At 46.5% G+C, this 18,302-nt stretch overlaps 1 protein-coding gene across 1 annotated transcript in view; it reads right to left on the reverse strand.

Annotated features, from left to right (window-relative positions):
• SAR1A (secretion associated Ras related GTPase 1A) overlaps window positions 1-3,133 on the reverse strand; it is a 58,803-nt gene extending 55,670 nt beyond the window's left edge. The window contains exon 1 of the mRNA XM_073596566.1: window positions 2,967-3,133. The gene's annotated coding sequence lies outside the window, so the exon portion shown is untranslated. The remainder of the gene's footprint in view (window positions 1-2,966) is intronic.
• Between the last annotated feature and the right edge of the window lie 15,169 nt (window positions 3,134-18,302).

An 18,302-nucleotide genomic window follows, 5' to 3' on the forward strand; every position in this document is an offset into this window, starting at 1 on the left:
AGAGATCATAGCAGAAGTTCAGTGTTAGAAATACACAGGAGAAAATGCATATTGACAAGGGGAGTGTAGAGGTGGGCGGGGAGTCTACTGACATCATAACTCCACCCAGACAACAGGCCCACCCACAGAATCTGCAGTTTTTCGGGTCCAATAACAGACAGAGGGGAGACATTTGACAGGTAAAGATACATGCAGGAGGCATGTATATCCTTATAGATAACCCCTATGGCAGTAGTTTAGAAAGGATGACATTGGGTTTACACCCACTTTAAGAAAAGTGAAAACAGTGAGAGATATCATACTGAAAAAACAGATTTAGTGTTTACATACACTTTAATGACATCACTCCTGCATATGCCGCTGTTTATGGCACGGGCATGCCGGCCTCTTCAGAGGGCATGCGCCAGTGATGTTACCAAATGCATGCTGTGTGAATATCTTCTAAACAGTGCAAGTTTAGGAGAGATTCACAGTACCTACAGGCAAGTCTTATTTTAGGCTTACCTGTAAGTACAACTGGTAACACTGAGTTTACTACCACCTTAACGCCTTCCTGCACCCCCCATGGCCCTTTAAATGGGTGTTATGGCCAGGAGGTATGAAGGATTTCCAGATCCTGGAATCACTGTGCACTCTCAGGACAGAAACCTCAGTCTCCATGAAAGCAGCTGTGCAGTATGTGGGCATTAAGGTTTACCCGTCCTGTTGACACAAATATGCATTATGTGGTTGGCAAAAGGTTAAGGCCGGAGTCACACTTTCATGTTAGGGTAACCCATAACATGCATTGCGGCGTTATTCATTTTGAATCCTTGGGCACCAAGGCAACACACCTGCTGCAACGCATGGAGGTGCATCATATTAAAAAAAGAAAAAAAAAAAAAAAAAAGTCATGAGTGATTGGCAGCCTATTCATTTTGAGTGGGCTGCCTTAAAGAAACATCAGTTAACACGACGCACATATATAACGGAGCCTAACATCCTACACCTGCCAGCATTTAAATCTAACAAACCAAGGATCTGAAGATGTAAATAAGATCTTTCCACATTAAACAGATCCCCATAAAGAAGACATAATATCCCTGAACCCAGACAACAACCAATGACTCAATGTTCAGCATTCAAACCTGTGTTATTGTCAGTGTGTAATACATGTAGGCCATCATCCCCAAATGTCATTAAACATGGCTCCACCCAGAGACGGCGAACTGTCTGTGATCAGTCTACAGTCAGGATGGATGGCCTGTGTACACCTAGAATCAGAATAATAATAAATGATGATAGTGTCCTCCTGTCAGTGATCAGTGTGGATCATCACAGAACCCAAGCTACATTAAAGCTTAGCAGGCAGTGACCAGCACTGATAGGGATCTCTATGGATCGGTGTACTCGGACCAGCCTGGGACTGTCATCTCTACGACCCAGGGTGATCAGTCTAGGCAGGGACAGGGATCTCCATGGACAGGGGTGATTAATAGACAACAGGATAGGGGTGATCAATAGACAACAGGCCAGGGGTCTATAGATAGGGGTGATCAATATATAACAGGACAGGGATCTATGGATCTGTGTGCCCAGTCCAGGCTGGGACTGTCATCTCTATGAACCAGGGTGATCAGTGTAACCAGGAACAGGGATCTCTATGGATAGGGGTGATCAACAGATAACAGGACAGCGATCATTGTAGATTGAAATGATCAGTCTAGGCAGGGACAGGAATCTCTGGATTGGGGCGATCAGGCTAGGACCGGGCGCTCTAGCGATCAGGCTAGGACAGGGCTCTGTACAGATCAGGCTAGGACAGGGCTCTGTACAGATCAGGCTAGGACAGGGCTCTGTACAGATCAGGCTAGGACAGGGCTCTGTACAGATCAGGCTAGGACAGGGCTCTGTACAGATCAGGCTAGGACAGGGCTCTGTACAGATCAGGCTAGGACAGGGCTCTGTACAGATCAGGCTAGGACAGGGCTCTGTACAGATCAGGCTAGGACAGGGCTCTGTACAGATCAGGCTAGGACAGGGCTCTGTACAGATCAGGCTAGGACAGGGCTCTGTACAGATCAGGCTAGGACAGGGCTCTGTACAGATCAGGCTAGGACAGGGCTCTGTACAGATCAGGCTAGGACAGGGCTCTGTACAGATCAGGCTAGGACAGGGCTCTGTACAGATCAGGCTAGGACAGGGCTCTGTACAGATCAGGCTAGGACAGGGCTCTGTACAGATCAGGCTAGGACAGGGCTCTGTACAGATCAGGCTAGGACAGGGCTCTGTACAGATCAGGCTAGGACAGGGCTCTGTACAGATCAGGCTAGGACAGGGCTCTGTACAGATCAGGCTAGGACAGGGCTCTGTACAGATCAGGCTAGGACAGGGCTCTGTACAGATCAGGCTAGGACAGGGCTCTGTACAGATCAGGCTAGGACAGGGCTCTGTACAGATCAGGCTAGGACAGGGCTCTGTACAGATCAGGCTAGGACAGGGCTCTGTACAGATCAGGCTAGGACAGGGCTCTGTATAGATCAGGCTAGGACAGGGCTCTGTAGCGATCAGGCTAGGACAGGGCTCTGTATAGATCAGACTAGGACAGGGCTCTGTACAGATCAGGCTAGGACAGGGCTCTGTACAGATCAGGCTAGGACAGGGCTCTGTATAGATCAGACTAGGACAGGGCTCTGTACAGATCAGGGAGATGAGTGACCTGTAGCGGTGACACAGACTAGGATATGTGTTGAGGGCCCGGATCTGCCTGCGTGTCACCCCCCCGGGTGCCCGTGTCTCCCCACACCGGCCTCACTCCCTCTCTCCTCACAGACTCGGCATGCCGCCTCTCTATACACCTGACCTGGGTAATGCCTTCTCCTCTAATAGGATCACCGAGGCCTTCCTGTTCACTTTCACTATGGCCACCCCGGCTTTCCCCTCCATGTCCCCCTTTCCTTCTCTTCCCCAACCAGCGAACACCTCACCTCTTTCCGTCTCTCCGCTTCTCCCCGTTCGCTTCCCGGCGACTCCTCCTCTTCTCCCGGCCCGGGGCCTTGGACACTGGCTAGTAAGAGGGAACAGACACCGCACACCGGAAATACGTAGCAAAAAGGGCAGCCCCGTCTGTCAGCAAGAGGGAGAGCGGCCTCATTGGAGCTAACGGCGCATGCGCCGGAGGATTGCCGAGCGCTCGCCCGCAGATTAGGCATGCGCGGTAACAGAGGTATGCGTGTCAACCTGGCACGCAGCCGCAGTACTGCGAGCCCGAGGCAGTGCTGGTGATTCGGCTGCGTGGCTCTTCTCAGATCATGTGACGTGATGATGACGTCAGGTTTAGAATGTCACAGGGAGTTCCCAGCTGGTTGTTTGTTCTAAGAATTGTGTAAGAGGTGCCATGAAAGTCAGCAGAGGGGCTCAGTGCAGGAGGCTGGCACAAGAGGTTTGTTTATGGTGCTGACAGGTGTGTGCTGTACCCAAGTCTTGTCCCATTCACATGTGCTGGTTATGTGACAAATGTGGCAAACAAGCTCCGGGCATTGAGCTTCATGTGTTTTCTAACCATGAATGAAAACATACAAAAATAAAAGTGTTTCACCAGACCTGCAGAAACACTACTCAGCGCCAGGTCACTATACTGATCCAAAATGTAGATATATAAAAATAAAAAAAAATAAAAATTATTGAACATTCAGAAGTGCATAAATGTGAATAAACATCGATATGCGACTATAAAATCATTCATAAACACATAAATGAAATTAGACTCCACTTTGCCTGTTAAGCAGAGAGAAGACCTGAAAAAAAAAAAAAATTTGACAGGTAAAGATACATGCAGGAGGCATCTATATCCTTATAGATAACCCCTATGGCAGTAGTTTAGAAAGGATGACATTGGGTTTACACCCACTTTAAGAAAAGTGAAAACAAAAAAAAATTGCAAAGCAGCTGTCTCAAATCAAATACGTAAATGTAAAAACTGTGTTATAAAGTAATCCAAAATTGGACTAAATCATCGCACTAGATAGCGCTAATGTTGAGCAATTGAAATATGTGGCCAACAACACATGCAAAGGAAAATCCTATAACAGAAAAGTCCCTTAGGAGAAAGTCCCTTATATAGGGTAGTGATGTAAAGTTCAGGGTGTAGTTCAAAACATAAAAAATCAGGTGATCATGAAAACAATCCTCCGCATGCACCTTCCACCGATCACTCCGAAATCCACCCGGTGCAAAAACACTCTCCCCTTAGGGGGTTACACTCACCAGAAATGGGGAGTAATAGAGCATTCAGAATAATCACTCTTTGCCAGCAGTTTGTTGTCAACATCACTTCATGCAGGGTCACAGATTTTCAGGGCTCATATTAAATCAAGAAACGGAGAAAAAATGCACATAGCGTAATCCCGTTTATTGAAAGAAACCCCTTCCACACAAAAAGACAGCAACCCCCTTCAATAAAATATGTACATCAAGTAAGCATAAAAGAAAGCAATCAATCAGACAGGCAGGAAGAGAAAGTGTGTAAACTTCATCAAGAGATGTCAGCGCCGCTACACAGGAGATGATGGATACTTCCTGGTTGTGCAGTTGACTCAGGTGGAGCGCACACGTCACTTCCTACATCGCGTAAGCCACGCACTGACGCGTTTCGTCATATCGAAACGCGTCAGAGCGTGGCTTACGCAACGTAGGGGACTTTTCTGTTATAGGATTTTCCTTTGCATGTGTTGTTGGCCACATATTTCAATTGCTCAACATTAGCGCTGTCTAGTGCGATGATTTAGTCCAATTTTGGATTACTTTATAACACAGTTTTTACATGAATGAAAACATGCCTTTGCATAGTTGCCAACATTGCAAAAAAACTATATGGGACACTTTTTTGGTTGTAGGCGGAGCCTTACAATATTTAGGGGGTGGGGCATTAATTTGTAGGCGTGGCTTAGAAAAATGTATTAATGCTTTGTGCGCCGCGCCGAAAAATGGGTGTGGCTTACACAAAAAGTAGGCGTGGCTTATGCGGAAAGTGGGTGTGGCTTAAATGGGCATGGCTCGAGAGGGCGTGGTTAGCGTCTAAGATGAATGAGGGATGGAGAGGGAAAGGGGGAGAAGGAAAGGGGGAGAGGGAAATGACGGGACAGCAGCCCCAGATCCTACACAATAGAAATATGTGTATTCTAGAAATACAGAGTCCGTCCTTGCATCAGGTGCCCCCGGCAGAGTCTGTCTTTGCATCAGGTGCCCCCGGCAGAGTCTGTCCTTGCATCAGGTGCCCCCGGCAGAGTCTGTCCTTGCATCAGGTGCCACCGGCAGAGTCTGTCCTTGCATCAGGTGCCCCCGCCAGAGTCTGTATAGACCCCCTCAGTGCAGACCCCCTCCATCAGTGCAGATCCCCTCCATCAGTGCAGACCCCCCCTCTATTAGTGCAGACCCCCCTAGTGCAGCCCCCCCTCTATAAGTGCAGCCCCCCCTCTATTAGTGCAGCCCCCCCTCAGTGCAGCCCCCCCTCTATTAGTGCAGACCCCCCTCAGTGCAGCCCCCCTCTATTAGTGCAGCCCTCCCTCAGTGCAGGCCCCCTCAGTGCAACCCCCCCTCTATTAGTGCAGCCCCCCTCAGTGCAGCCCCCCCTCTATTAGTGCAGCCCCCCCTCTATTAGTGCAGACCCCCCCTCAGTGCAGCCCCCCTCTATTAGTGCAGCCCCCCCTCAGTGCAGCCCCCCTCATTAGTGCAGCCCCCCATTAGTGCAGACCCCCCCCTCAATGCAGCCCCCGCTCAGTGCAGGAGCGGCCGGTGTTCTGCCGAGAAAGTTCCCCTCGGCAATGAAGGACCCCCTTTACTGCGCAGGTGCAGCGCTTGCGCAGTACGGGGCTGGGGAACTTTTGGCAAAACACGGCGATGGCGCCGTGTCTTCTGCTTGCTTCAGTGGAGAGGGGAGGGGCCATGCAGCTAAAGAAGTCGCTTCATTGGCTGCACGGATCGAGCCCCCTTCCTCTCTCCACTCAACACTAGGGGGAAGATAGAGCGGCGGCGCCGGCCGCCATTTTGCTGGAGCCCGCTGCTCCAAAAAACAAAAAAACAACATTCCCGATTTTCCTTATGGAAAATCCCGATTCGGGACAGCCTTCAATCGGGACGAGGGTCCCAAAATCGGGATTGTCCCGGAAAAATCGGGACTGTTGGCAACTATGGAACAGAGCTAAGGCTGTCAACCACAAGCTGTGTGCTGGAGCTCCCTCCCGTCAGCTTCTTTCTCTCGGCATCAGGAAAACTTGTCAGAAGTGATTCATGTAGATACAGAGGAATAAAGCAGCTGACAGATTTGAATGAAAATACTGTATACTCTCTTATGCCTTGAGGCTGGGTTGACACTATTGCGAATTGGATGCGGGATCTCTGCATCCAATTCGCAATAGCAGGAGATTGTGAACGGCTCTCTATGGAGCCAGTTTACATATCTTCGATACGGCACTGGTGAGAAATTGCACAGGGTCCCGGTGCGTTTTTTGGTCTGTTTCGGGTCTGAATTCAGCCCAAAATTCGGGCTGAAATCAGACCTGAAATGGTGAACGGGGACGCACCGGACCACTGCTGGGAGCCGAACCAGCATTAGGTGTGAACCCAGCCTGAAAGTCCCATTATAGAGGGGGAAATTTTGTTTTTCCATGTATATTTACCTATTGCCCCCCTTTTATGTTTTAATTATAGTAGAGATCAATGTTATTACCCTAATCAATGTTCCCTCTACAGACTGTTGAGGTCCGAGGGCAGCACATAATTTACCAAAGTATAGCTCCCAACTGTCCCTGATTTGGAGGGACTGTCCCTGGTTGGGAGCAATGTCCCTCTGTCCCTCTTTCCTCCTCATTTGTCTCTCATGTTGGTCTGATCTATATAGTTGTATATAAAATGAACTTTTTATCTTTAAAAAGTGTTTCTCAGCGCTAAACCTTTCATCTGATTTCTAAATTGCTGCATTTATCAATTTTAAAAGCCAATATAAAGGAATAGTAGTGGTAAAAAAAAGCCCTTGTGGATTTAAATAACCTTTTTTTTTGTTAATTCTCCTTTAAGGGGGTGTGACAGGGGGCGTGTCCTATGTCTACATACGTTTGCAAGTAGGTGTCCCTCGTTCCCATCTCAAAATGTTGGGAGGTATGCCAAAGGGCCGCATATGGCCCTCGGGCCTCAGGTTGGGCACCAGTGAGCTAGATGATGCTGGACACCCTCCAGCCAGGAAACGAGTCGGGCTCTATCTGACTTGCTGCAGCTCATAGTCATGCACAGCCTATTGCATTAGGGTGTGCACCTCAAACCAAACTAAAAACTGCACGGTAAGTAGGATTTTTTTTTTTAATAAGTGTCATGTTTTAATATCCTGAATTGTATTTACTGCTTTAAATACATTTGTTAGATCCCCCAGCAACAATAGATTCCCTCAGCAACAATAGATCCCCCAAGAACAAGACATCTCCCCAGCAACAATAGATCCCTCACGGCAACTATAGATTCACCAGCAACAATAGATCCTGCCCAACAACAATAGACACCCCCCCAGCAACAATAGATCCCTCCCAGCAACAATAGATCCCTCCCATTAACAATAGATCCCCCCAGCAACAATAGATCACCCCACAAGAAAATACGCCCCAGCAACAATAGATCTCCCAGCCTGTGGGCATATGGAAAGTGGTTAATATACACTTGGGATTTTTTTTTTTATACCAAAGACATGTAGTGTATATATATACGCCGATCCCCTGCGATCCCCCGCTGACTGAGCGGAGTGATCGCCGACCGCGATTTGAAAATGGCGCCGCCGGCGCCGAAATACACAGAGCCGGTCCTTGGCTCTTCTCGGCCACTTTTGGCTTCACTCGAGCGCCCGCCGAACCTAGCCGAGTGTACTCGGCTAGGTTCGGCTAGCTCCGCTCACAGTCACGCCCATCCCGGGCGGGACTACGAGTGGAGCCGAAAGTGGCCAAAAGTGAATGAGAGCCGCCGAGAAGAGCCGAGAACCGGCTCTGTGTATTTCTGCACCATTTTCAAACTGCAGTGACACTGACATGTCACTGCAGTTTAACTGCAGCCTGGGCAAGGCTGCAAAAGGACACAGAAAAGATGCAGATCGGCACTGGCAAAGCTGCAAGGCTGCAAATGGACACTGATAAGGCTGCAAATGACACCAAGGCTGCTGACTGCAAGGCTGCATATGACTGCAAGCCTGCAAATGACACTGAACAAGCATGCAGATGGACGCTGTGCAAGGCTGCATTGATGGGCATTTAAATGTAAGTTTTTTTCCTTAAAACATTTTTTTCCTTATAATTCCCTCCTAAACTTGGGGTGCGTGTTATACGCCGACGCGTGTTATACGCCGATAAATACGGTATATATATAAATACGCACTTTTTTGCTGACAAGCCAGGGTTCATATAGTTTTAATTGTATATGTATGTATATATATTTATTTTTACACAAAAAAATAAAATAAAATTATATATATATATATATATATATATATATATATATATGTATATATATATATATATATATATATATATATATATATATATATATATATATATATTACATTACATGTACAATTAGAACATTATGAACCCTGGCTTGTCAGCAAAAAGAAAGTATGATATATATATCTATATATCTATACATATATAGATATATATAGATATATAGATATATCTATATATAGATATATATATATAGATATATATATATATATATATATATCTATAGATATAGATATATATATATATCTATATCTATATCTATAGATATAGATATAGATATAGATATATCTATATCTATAGATAGATCTATATCTATATAGATATATATCTATCTATATCTAGATAGATAGATATAGATCATACTTTTTTGCTGACAAGCCAGGGTTCATATAGCTCATACAGCTGTTTTTGCTGGCCGGACCCGACCCCAGGCAGTGTCGGTGACTGAGTTACACAGGGACATGTTGCAGGCAGTCAGCACAAAACAAAAGGTTTGAAACACAGACAGAGCACAGAGACGATTAGGGTGTGCCTGGGCACAACCGACACACCCAGTGGGCACGCCTATGTTGCAGCTTCTACTGCACATTGTGAGAAGTTCACAGTGTGCAATGAAGTCAGAGTAAGCAATTCCAGTACAGGAGGGGAGCCTGTACAACTGTGCCAGAACAGAAGATTGGAGGTCAGATTTAAAGGTTGTATTAACTCCAACTAATTCTGGATCCATCTATTAGAAGAAAGAAAGAAAAAGAGAAAGTCTGAAAAAAAAACAAAAAAAACATTCAAAGCTGAGAACACATACTTAGCGATTTCTCCGGACCTCCCTGCGCTCTGAGATGACAGGGTGGGATTGGGTTACACACAGCAAGCGCAAAAGATGAGATACATTTAGTAATTAGGGAGAGTATTAATGTCTGTCATTCTATTGTCAGATTGGACAGATGACAAGAAACAAATGGAAGGGAAGCTTGGAGGAAAATGAAGCAGAAAATGGCATTGGTTACATGATTGCCTTCTCCGTCTTTCTTCATTTCTCTGAGATGGGAGGACGAGCCGTACATAATGCTGTGTTTTTGCATAAATTGAAAAAGCAAACAAAAATAAAATGTTATTAAATTATAGCTGAAGATGTGATAAAGATAATACGGGGGATGATCTCAAATCACACTGCACTGAACTGCATGCGATTTGCACAGGAATGCAGTGTGATTCCTTTGCAAATCAAATGCGATGTGACAGTGTAAACCAGAGCTAAAATGCATGTGATGTGCTGTGTGCGGGGTGTTATGGTACCAAATATTGCGAGTAGATCCCCAACACATTGTACAGTTCACCCAATGCACCACAACACATATACTGCCCATGAATGTATGGGTTGCTTTAGCGCATGGATTTTAAGCGGGATCTCCACGCAAAAAGGTACCTCCTAAAATACATACCAGACCCTAATTCAAGCATAAAGCCTGAACCATACCCGGCCACATGCCTTCAACATCAGGTGATGCCTTGCCAGGGGTGTGGGGTCTACCCTTCCCCATGATGAGAACAAAGGCATCTTCCCCTCAACCCTGGACAAATGGTTGTGGGGGTCTTGTAGGATGTAAATCAGAAAAATTACTGCGCTAACCCAATAAGTGAGAAGTGTACAGCTGCTACATAATAATGTGACAAAGATTCCAAATAGTGGATGATGAAGGATGCAGTGCTAAAAAAAATAAACATGTATACCAATATACAAATAATGACTGGGTGATAAAAATCAACCTCAAATAAAACAATCAAAAATAAATGAAAGTGTAAGTGAAAAAAGTCCAATAAGTGGAACGGTCCTGAGGTAAACCGGCAAAAGTCCACCACCAAGTGGTGGTTGCTCAGGGATGGAGCACAGTGGCAATGGCCGGAATGCAGAGCATCAAGGATCTTTCCATACCCCCCCCCGATGAGAGTTTTTTGGCCATCCAGTCTGGCTTTCAATGCCTGAGTTCCAACCTTGTGGTTTCCTACATCTGAGTTCCAGCTGTGCAGTTATCTGTACACCCCTTGGAGTCATGTGTGGAGGTCTTCGGTTCCTTTGGAGATCTGACGACCTTGGCATCCTCACTTGACTGACTCGTTGTCGCTGACACTCGAGTCCACCATTTCCAGTAAGAGTAGACATACTTCCTCCTTTGGTTGAAGATGTACCATCCTTGATGCTCTACATGCCGGCCATTGCCAGTGTACTCCATCCCTGAGCAACCACCACTTGGTGGTGGACTTATACCAGTTTACCTCAGGACCGTTCCATTTATTGGACTTTTTTCACTTACACTTTCATTTATTTTTCATTGTTTTATTTGGGGTGTTGTAGGAACCTAGAAGTCCCTTTTGATATGAAGTGGGGGTCTGGGGGTGGGTGGCTTATAGGAACCTAGAAGACCCTTTTAATATGAGAAGGGTCCCCAGATAAAAATCCCCCCAAAAAAGTCCCTCGTAAGTCCATTGTCAGTCATGATGCCGGTCAGTGGTCACCCACACTCCCAGCACACTCAATCGATCCTGACGGCACCCTAGTCAGATGACAGCTTCCTGAGCTAACATCAGCTTTATAAGGGAAGGGGCGTGTAGAGTGGTGACATCATTGCCCATGTATAGCCAAGTGGTCATATTTAGGCAATGATGTAACCTTCTACGATCCCCGTCCATTTGCTTAGATGGTCGGTTATTCAATTTGGACAAGCTCATCACCATTCTTAAACCCTTGTTCACACATACACGGATAAATGCAGAGAAGCTTTTGGCATTTACCAGGGCTTGGCTACAGAGGGAGGACTCTGATATAAGAAGTACTCTGACAGGACCTTTTTAGACATGTGCAGAATGGAAAAATGTGTTTATTTTTGGATAGATTAAGATTCGGGTCTGGTATGGTCTCTAAGGGGAACCCCACGCCGTCTTATTTTAATTCTGGCGTGGGATTCCCCCCCCAAAATCCATACCGGACCCTGATCTGAGCATGCAGCCTGGCAGGCCAGGAAAGGGAGGGATGAGCAAGCTCCCCCCTCCAGAACCATACTAGACCACATACCCTCAACATGGGGGGTGCTTTGAAGGCAAGGGGACCCCCAGATCCCCCCCCCCATGTGAATGAGTATACCTACCCTTTCACCAAAAATAAAGTAGTAGAGTTTTTGATAATTCCTTTATTAAAAAAGTACCCCAAAGTAGATCCATCACAACTCCCACCACACTGCTGGACCCGATGAAAGGAAAAACCTCCGGTCTCTTCAAAGGCTCCTGCTATCTGACAGTATTAAATAGCTAAGGGATGGGGCCCTTCGGCCATGCTGGGTCGATGACGTCACAAGGGTTCAGCGTCACCCGATTACATCATTGAGTGACTCTGCCCCTTAGTAATTTAACCACCTCACCCCCTTAATGACTAGGTCATTTTTTGTGATACGGCACTGCGTCGATTTAACTGACAATTGAGCAGTCGTACCCAAACAAAATTGATGTCCTTTTTTTCCCACAAATAGGGATTTCTTTTGGTGGTATTTGATCACCCCTGCGGTTTTTATTTTTTGCGCTATGAACAAAAAAATAGTGCCAATTTTAAAAAGAAAATTTTTTTTTTTACTTTCTGCTATAATACATATCCCCCCAAAAAATTTAAAAAAAAAAATTTATTCATCAGTCTAGTTGCAAATGCACGCTGTGTCTTTTATTGTGGGTGAAAAGTGACCTCTGCCGGGTTAGCCCCCCATATCAAAATTTTTGAAAAAATCTTATGCAGCTTGTTAGATCTTTGTTAGATCAGGTTAGATCAATCGTTGTTTGTGTTAGATCTCACGCAGAAGAAGCAATATTAACAGTTATTTGCTGGGGGGGCTAAACCCGTCATCAGCCCCCCTTATCAAAAAATTGACCAAACAGCTAGCTATTTTGGAAGCAATTTGTTAGATCTGGTAAGATCGAGTGGTTTTAATGTTAGATCTCACATAATTAGAGACTTATTAAGTGATTAATGAGGGGGGGCTGGCCCCCCTTATCAAATTTTCTGGCCAAAAATCATTCAGGCTAATAGATATTCATTAGATCCGGTAAGATCAAGTGTTTTTAACGTTAGATCTCACATCATTTCAGAGATATTCCACATCAAAATAGAGATATTAGGTGGTACATATGGCTGGTCTGGCTCCCCCTTATCAAATTTTCTGGCCAAAAATCATTCAGGCTAATAGATATTCGTTAGATCCGGTAAGATCAAGTGGTTTTAACGTTAGATCTCACATGATTAGAGACTTATTAAGTGATTAATGAGGGGGGCTGGCCCCCTCTTATCAGATTTTCGGGCCAAAAATTATTCAGGCTAATAGATATTCGTTAGATCCGGTAAGATCAAGTGGTTTTAACGTTAGATCTCACATCATTTCAGAGATATTCCACATCAAAATAGAGATATTAGGTGGTACATATGGACGGGCTGGTCCCCCCTTATCAAATTCTCTGGCCAAAAATCATTCAGGCTAATAGATATTCGTTAGATCCGGTAAGATCAAGTGGTTTTAACGTTAGATCTCACATCATTTCAGAGATATTCCACATCAAAATAGAGATATTAGGTGGTACATATGGACGGGCTGGTCCCCCCTTATCAAATTCTCTGGCCAAAAATCATTCAGGCTAATAGATATTCGTTAGATCCGGTAAGATCAAGTGGTTTTAACGTTAGATCTCACAACATTTCAGAGATATTCCACATCAAAATAGAGATATTAGGTGGTACATATGGACGGGTTAGCCCCCCTTATCAAATTTTCTGGTCAAAAATCATTCAGGCTATTAGATATTCGTTAGATCCGGTAAGATCAAGTGTTTTTAACCTTAGATCTCACATCATTTCAGAGATATTCCACATCAAAATAGAGATGTTAGGTGGTACATATGGAAGGGCTGGCCCTCCCCCTATTTCTGGTCAAAAATCATTCAGGCTTCAGGATTCGTTGGATCCGGTAAGATCAAGTGGTTTTAACGTTAGATCTCACATAATTAGAGACTTATTAAGTGATTAATGAGGGGGGCTGGCCCCCTCTTATCAAATTTTCTGGCCAAAAAATCACCCCAGCTAATTGATATTCATTAGATCCGGTAAGATCAAGTGATTTTAATGTTTGATTATCCATAATTACAGGGATATTATGGATATTTGGTAGTGATGCACGCATGTCCATACTAGTGTCTATATTGGAGGCGGTGATGAGCATTTTCATGTGTACCAGTGAGGAGTGCCATTGAGCATACCGAGGTATGCTGAAATGATGTGGGACATTAATCAACAGGTGTGTCCAAGCCCATTGAAGCCTGAAGCACAGTGCCAGAAGCCAGAGGGAAACTTCGGAGGGCTCTGCTGAAAGAGCCAACTGGGTGCCCATCTACAGTAGCTGGCTCAAAACCAATGACACGAAGAGACAGCAGCGAAAGTCCAAACCCTTGCAGAGGGCCCCCCGTTGTTGCCTCCAAGCAACCCAGTGTCCTGTTTCTTTTGACAAATGCTGCCTGGTGTTGGAGAGTCAATGCACACCAGACTCCCAGAACTTAGCGCAGACTTAAGCCCAATCAGAACCTCGCAGAGAGGAGAGCGGATACAAACCACCACTTCCTCCATGCTCCCTGACAAGCTGGTGGGATCTTCTCCTGTTGTTCCCATCCAAGTAAAGGGAGTCTAAACCAAGGCCCTTCTGGATACTGGAGCTTAAGTGACCCTTCTCTACAGAGACTTCTGTGACAGGCACCTCAAGCACCTGCCTTTGCAGAAGTTGGAAGAGTTGCAGATATGGGGCATTGTGACTCAGAACTTCCCCTATGATGGCTATCTACTGGTCAAGCTGACCTTCGATCCCTCCATGGCTGGGAAAGCCAAGACTTTTGAAACTCAGGCAGTGGTCTGTCCTCGCCCACCAGGGGCCAGTAAGAGTTCTCTCATCATAGGGACCAATACTGATCTTGTCAGAATGCTGTTGACACCTCTTGTTCTGGAGCCGGGCACTTCAACTACAAGTTTGCACCCCATGCTGAGACAAGCCTACCAGCACCTGGTACAAAAACAGAAGGGAAAGATCTGGCGCTTGGACAAGTGTGAGAAGGTGTTACAGCCTGGTAAAGTGGCCTATTTACAAGCATCTGTCAAGCTAAATTGGAAGCAAGCAGGCCCATTCATTGTCCTTCCATCAGACGGACAGAGAGAAGACATGGGAGTGGAGATAATTCCCGAGGTGGTTTCAAAAAAAGGGTTGCAAAGAAGTCACGGGAAGATCTTGGTTAGTGTCCGCAACATAACAGCCTCGCCAGTGAAGATGCCGGCTCAGATGTTGCTGGGACAAGTGAATCTGGCCACCCCAGTCCCGCCGTCTGATTTGGTGGGGGGAGCAAAGGAGCAAAAAAATCTCTGTGGAGGAGCTCTATCCGAAAAATACTCCCCTTTTGCCTGAATGGAAGGAAAGGGCCAAGACTCAGCTCCTGAGATGGCAGGCTGCATTCTCCAAGAGGGAATTTGATGTGGGGTGTACAAAAAGTGCCCAATACCAGATCCATCTCTTCGAGTGCATAAGCCGTTCAGGGAAAGCGTCTGATGGATTACTTTAGGGGACTTGCAGGATCTGCATGAACAACTGGCAGAGTTGAAGAGGGCAGGTATCATCCGAGAGTCCCAGAGTCTATACGCTTCCCCAATAGTGGTGGTACGGAAGAAGAATGGGTCACTGAGGCTGGGTATTGACTACCGGACGCTGAACTGAAGGACCATTCCCGACCAATATACCACCCCAAGGATATAAGATGACTTGCAGAGCCTGTCAGGAGCGAAGTGGTTCAGCATGCTGGATTTGAAGAGTGGGTATTACCAAATCCCCATGCACCCTGAGGATCGGGAGAAGACCATTTTCATTACCCTGCAGGGGATGTTTGGATTTGACTGTATGCATCAGGGCCTGTCTGGTGCCCCAGCCACCTTCCAAAGGCTAATGGAGAAGACCGTGAGTGACATGAAACTGATCGAGGTGTTGGTGTACTTAGACGACATCATCGTTTTCAGCAAGACCCTGGTTTCTGCAGAAGGTCCTTAAGAGACTCCATGGTGAGGGGGTTGAAGCTGTCTCTGGAAAAGTGCCAGTTTTATCAATCCTCGGTCAACTACCTTGGTCACATTGTGTCTGCTGATGAAGTAGCCACTGATCTCCTGGCCGAGGCCTACCAACGTGACTGAGCTTAGGTAATTTCTGGGATTCTGCTCTTATTACAGAAGATTTGTCAAGGGATTCGCTAAGACGCTGACCCTGATCTGGCGAAGCCTGTCAGACCAGCTGGAGGGCCCAGACTGGGGTCAGGAAACAAGACGCTGATGCCCCATTGTTCCAGAGACCCTCCAGAAGAATAGGCCCAACTGACACCTGAAGGGTACGAGCCTTATGTCAAGGAGCAGAACATCAACCTGGAGTAGGATCCAGGACCGAAGAGGTTGTAGTGTCAGCCATTGGTGTCCCCAGATGTTATTGCAATGTCGCCCAAGTCGGGGATGAAGGTCTGCCCAAGCTGTCAAAGACCTGTGGGGGGACCAGTTGGAGGACCCTCCCTGTAGCTTGGCATTGAAGGTCTTGGAGAGCCAATGCCCTGACTTGCTCCTCACTGACTCCCCGAAGGAAACCCATCTGCTGCACCCAGAGTGGGATCGGTTTCAGGTGAACAGAGGGTTGGTCTACCGAAGGGGCCCCGCTGACGATTCTGAAGAAAAGTGGCAGCTATTCCTACCTTAAAAACATATGGAGATGGTATTAACTGCCCTACTGTCAGGAACCATGAATCATACTGAGACAGAAGTATAGTTAAATCACACTTGTTTAATAATAATAATAATAAGGTAAACAGAGTAAGCGTAGTCAAAAAAAGCCAGAGTTCAGTAACCAGATCGGGTAGTCAGCCAAGCAAATGTCAGAGAGCCAGAGATAAACGTAGTAGTACAGCAAGCAGGATCAGGAGCCAGAAGGAACGTCAGCCTAACAAGTCTTCAACAGGAATGCAGGAGAAAGACTCTGTGATGTTGTCAAAGGTGAAGGCATAGATCAAGTGAGCTGGACGACTTGCTGGGTAACTGTGGAGAGAAATGGGAACTGGCAATTAGCTGACAGCTGAGCAGCCAGCTCAGAGAAGGAAGGGCTGAGCCCAGCCTTGACACCTACATGACAACCATGGCCACCTAGGGACCAAAAGTACTTTTCTCCTGGTGAGGGACCAGTTCTACTGGCCCTGCATGCAGGCTGAAGTTGAGGGCTATTGCCACTCCTGCATCAGATGTATCCACAGATGTATCCAAAGGAAGACTTTGCCTCACGAGCTGCCCCAATGGACCATCTTCAGAGTCAAGGACCCATGGAGCTGGTGTGCATTGACATTCTGTGCTTGGAGCCTGATCTGAGCGGGCAGGGAAATATTCTGGTAGTGACTGACCATTTCACTCGGTATGTCCAGGCGTTTTCCACGAGGGACCAACAAGCATCCATGGTGGCCAAGATCTTCGCGGAGAAATTCTTTGTGCACTATGGTCTGTCCCATCGCATCCACTCTGATCAAGGGAGAGATTTCAAGAGTAGTCTCATCAAGAGACTTTCAGACCTGTTGGGCATCAGGAAGTCTAAAACCACCCCTTATCATCCTCAAGGGGATCCTCAACCAGAGAAATTCAACTGAACCCTCCTGGATATACTTGGAACTCTAAGTTCAGAACAAAAGCAGCACTGGAGCAAGCATATAGTGGCTATTGTGCATGCTTATAACAGCACCGCCAATGATGCCACAGGTTACTCTCCCTATAGTTTGATGTTCGGACCGTAGGCCTGGCTGCCAGTAGACTTGGTCTTCGGCACATCCCTCGACCATACCTTAGCAACTTTCCACAGAGGGTATGTGGATCGCCTGCAGAGACGTCTGAAAACCACCTTTGATAAGGCTCAAGCTGCCTTTATATGCCTGAGGACAGAGAAACAAAATAAACTTTGATCTTAGGGTACGAGTGCAGGACCTACAGCCGGATGACAAGGTACTGCTGAGAAACCTGGATGTCCCTGGAAAGCACAAGTTGGCTAACCTATGTCGTTTGCTAGCATCTGCCCAGACACCCAGTATATCAAATCCGGCCAGAGGGAAGCACAGGCCTGCTGAAGACTTAGCATCACAATCATCTGTTGCCTCTGTCAGAAGCAGTTCATGTGCCACCACAGTCCACACCCATGGCCTCTGAAAGATCCCTTCCAGTAACTAGATCTCACTCTGTACCCTTGCTGAAGATGAAAACAGCGAGGATGAGGAGAAAGATTGTCTGTGGCCATCTCAAATGCCAGGGCCTGCCACCCACCCCCACCCCCTTTCTTCTCCTCCCAAGGTGACTGAGGCCAGAGGCTCCTGAGTTTGTACCTCAAAGTCCACCTTTTGAAGAGTTGGAAGACCCTCAATCTTCCCTGCTGACAAGAGACCCCTAAGACTTTCCATCCTTCATTGAGGAAGCTGAAGCTGATATGCAGGAAGAAGAAGAGACCAGTGTGCCTGTAACCCCAGAACCTAAAGAACAGCGAGAGCGAAGGGTTATTCACCCGCCCAAAAGACTAACATATGATACTTTGGGTGAAAGTTCTGAGGAGGTCGTTCTCATTGCAAAAAGGACTCTTGAAGAAACTGACCTTTCCACCGCAGATTTGGTGGTGGACAATCCCAACTCACTGTCAGGGCTGGGCTCAGCCCTTCCTTCTCTGAGCTGGCCAC

This window comes from Aquarana catesbeiana, linkage group LG08 (assembly GCF_042186555.1).
Source record: "Aquarana catesbeiana isolate 2022-GZ linkage group LG08, ASM4218655v1, whole genome shotgun sequence".
Classification (NCBI taxonomy): domain Eukaryota; kingdom Metazoa; phylum Chordata; class Amphibia; order Anura; family Ranidae; genus Aquarana; species Aquarana catesbeiana.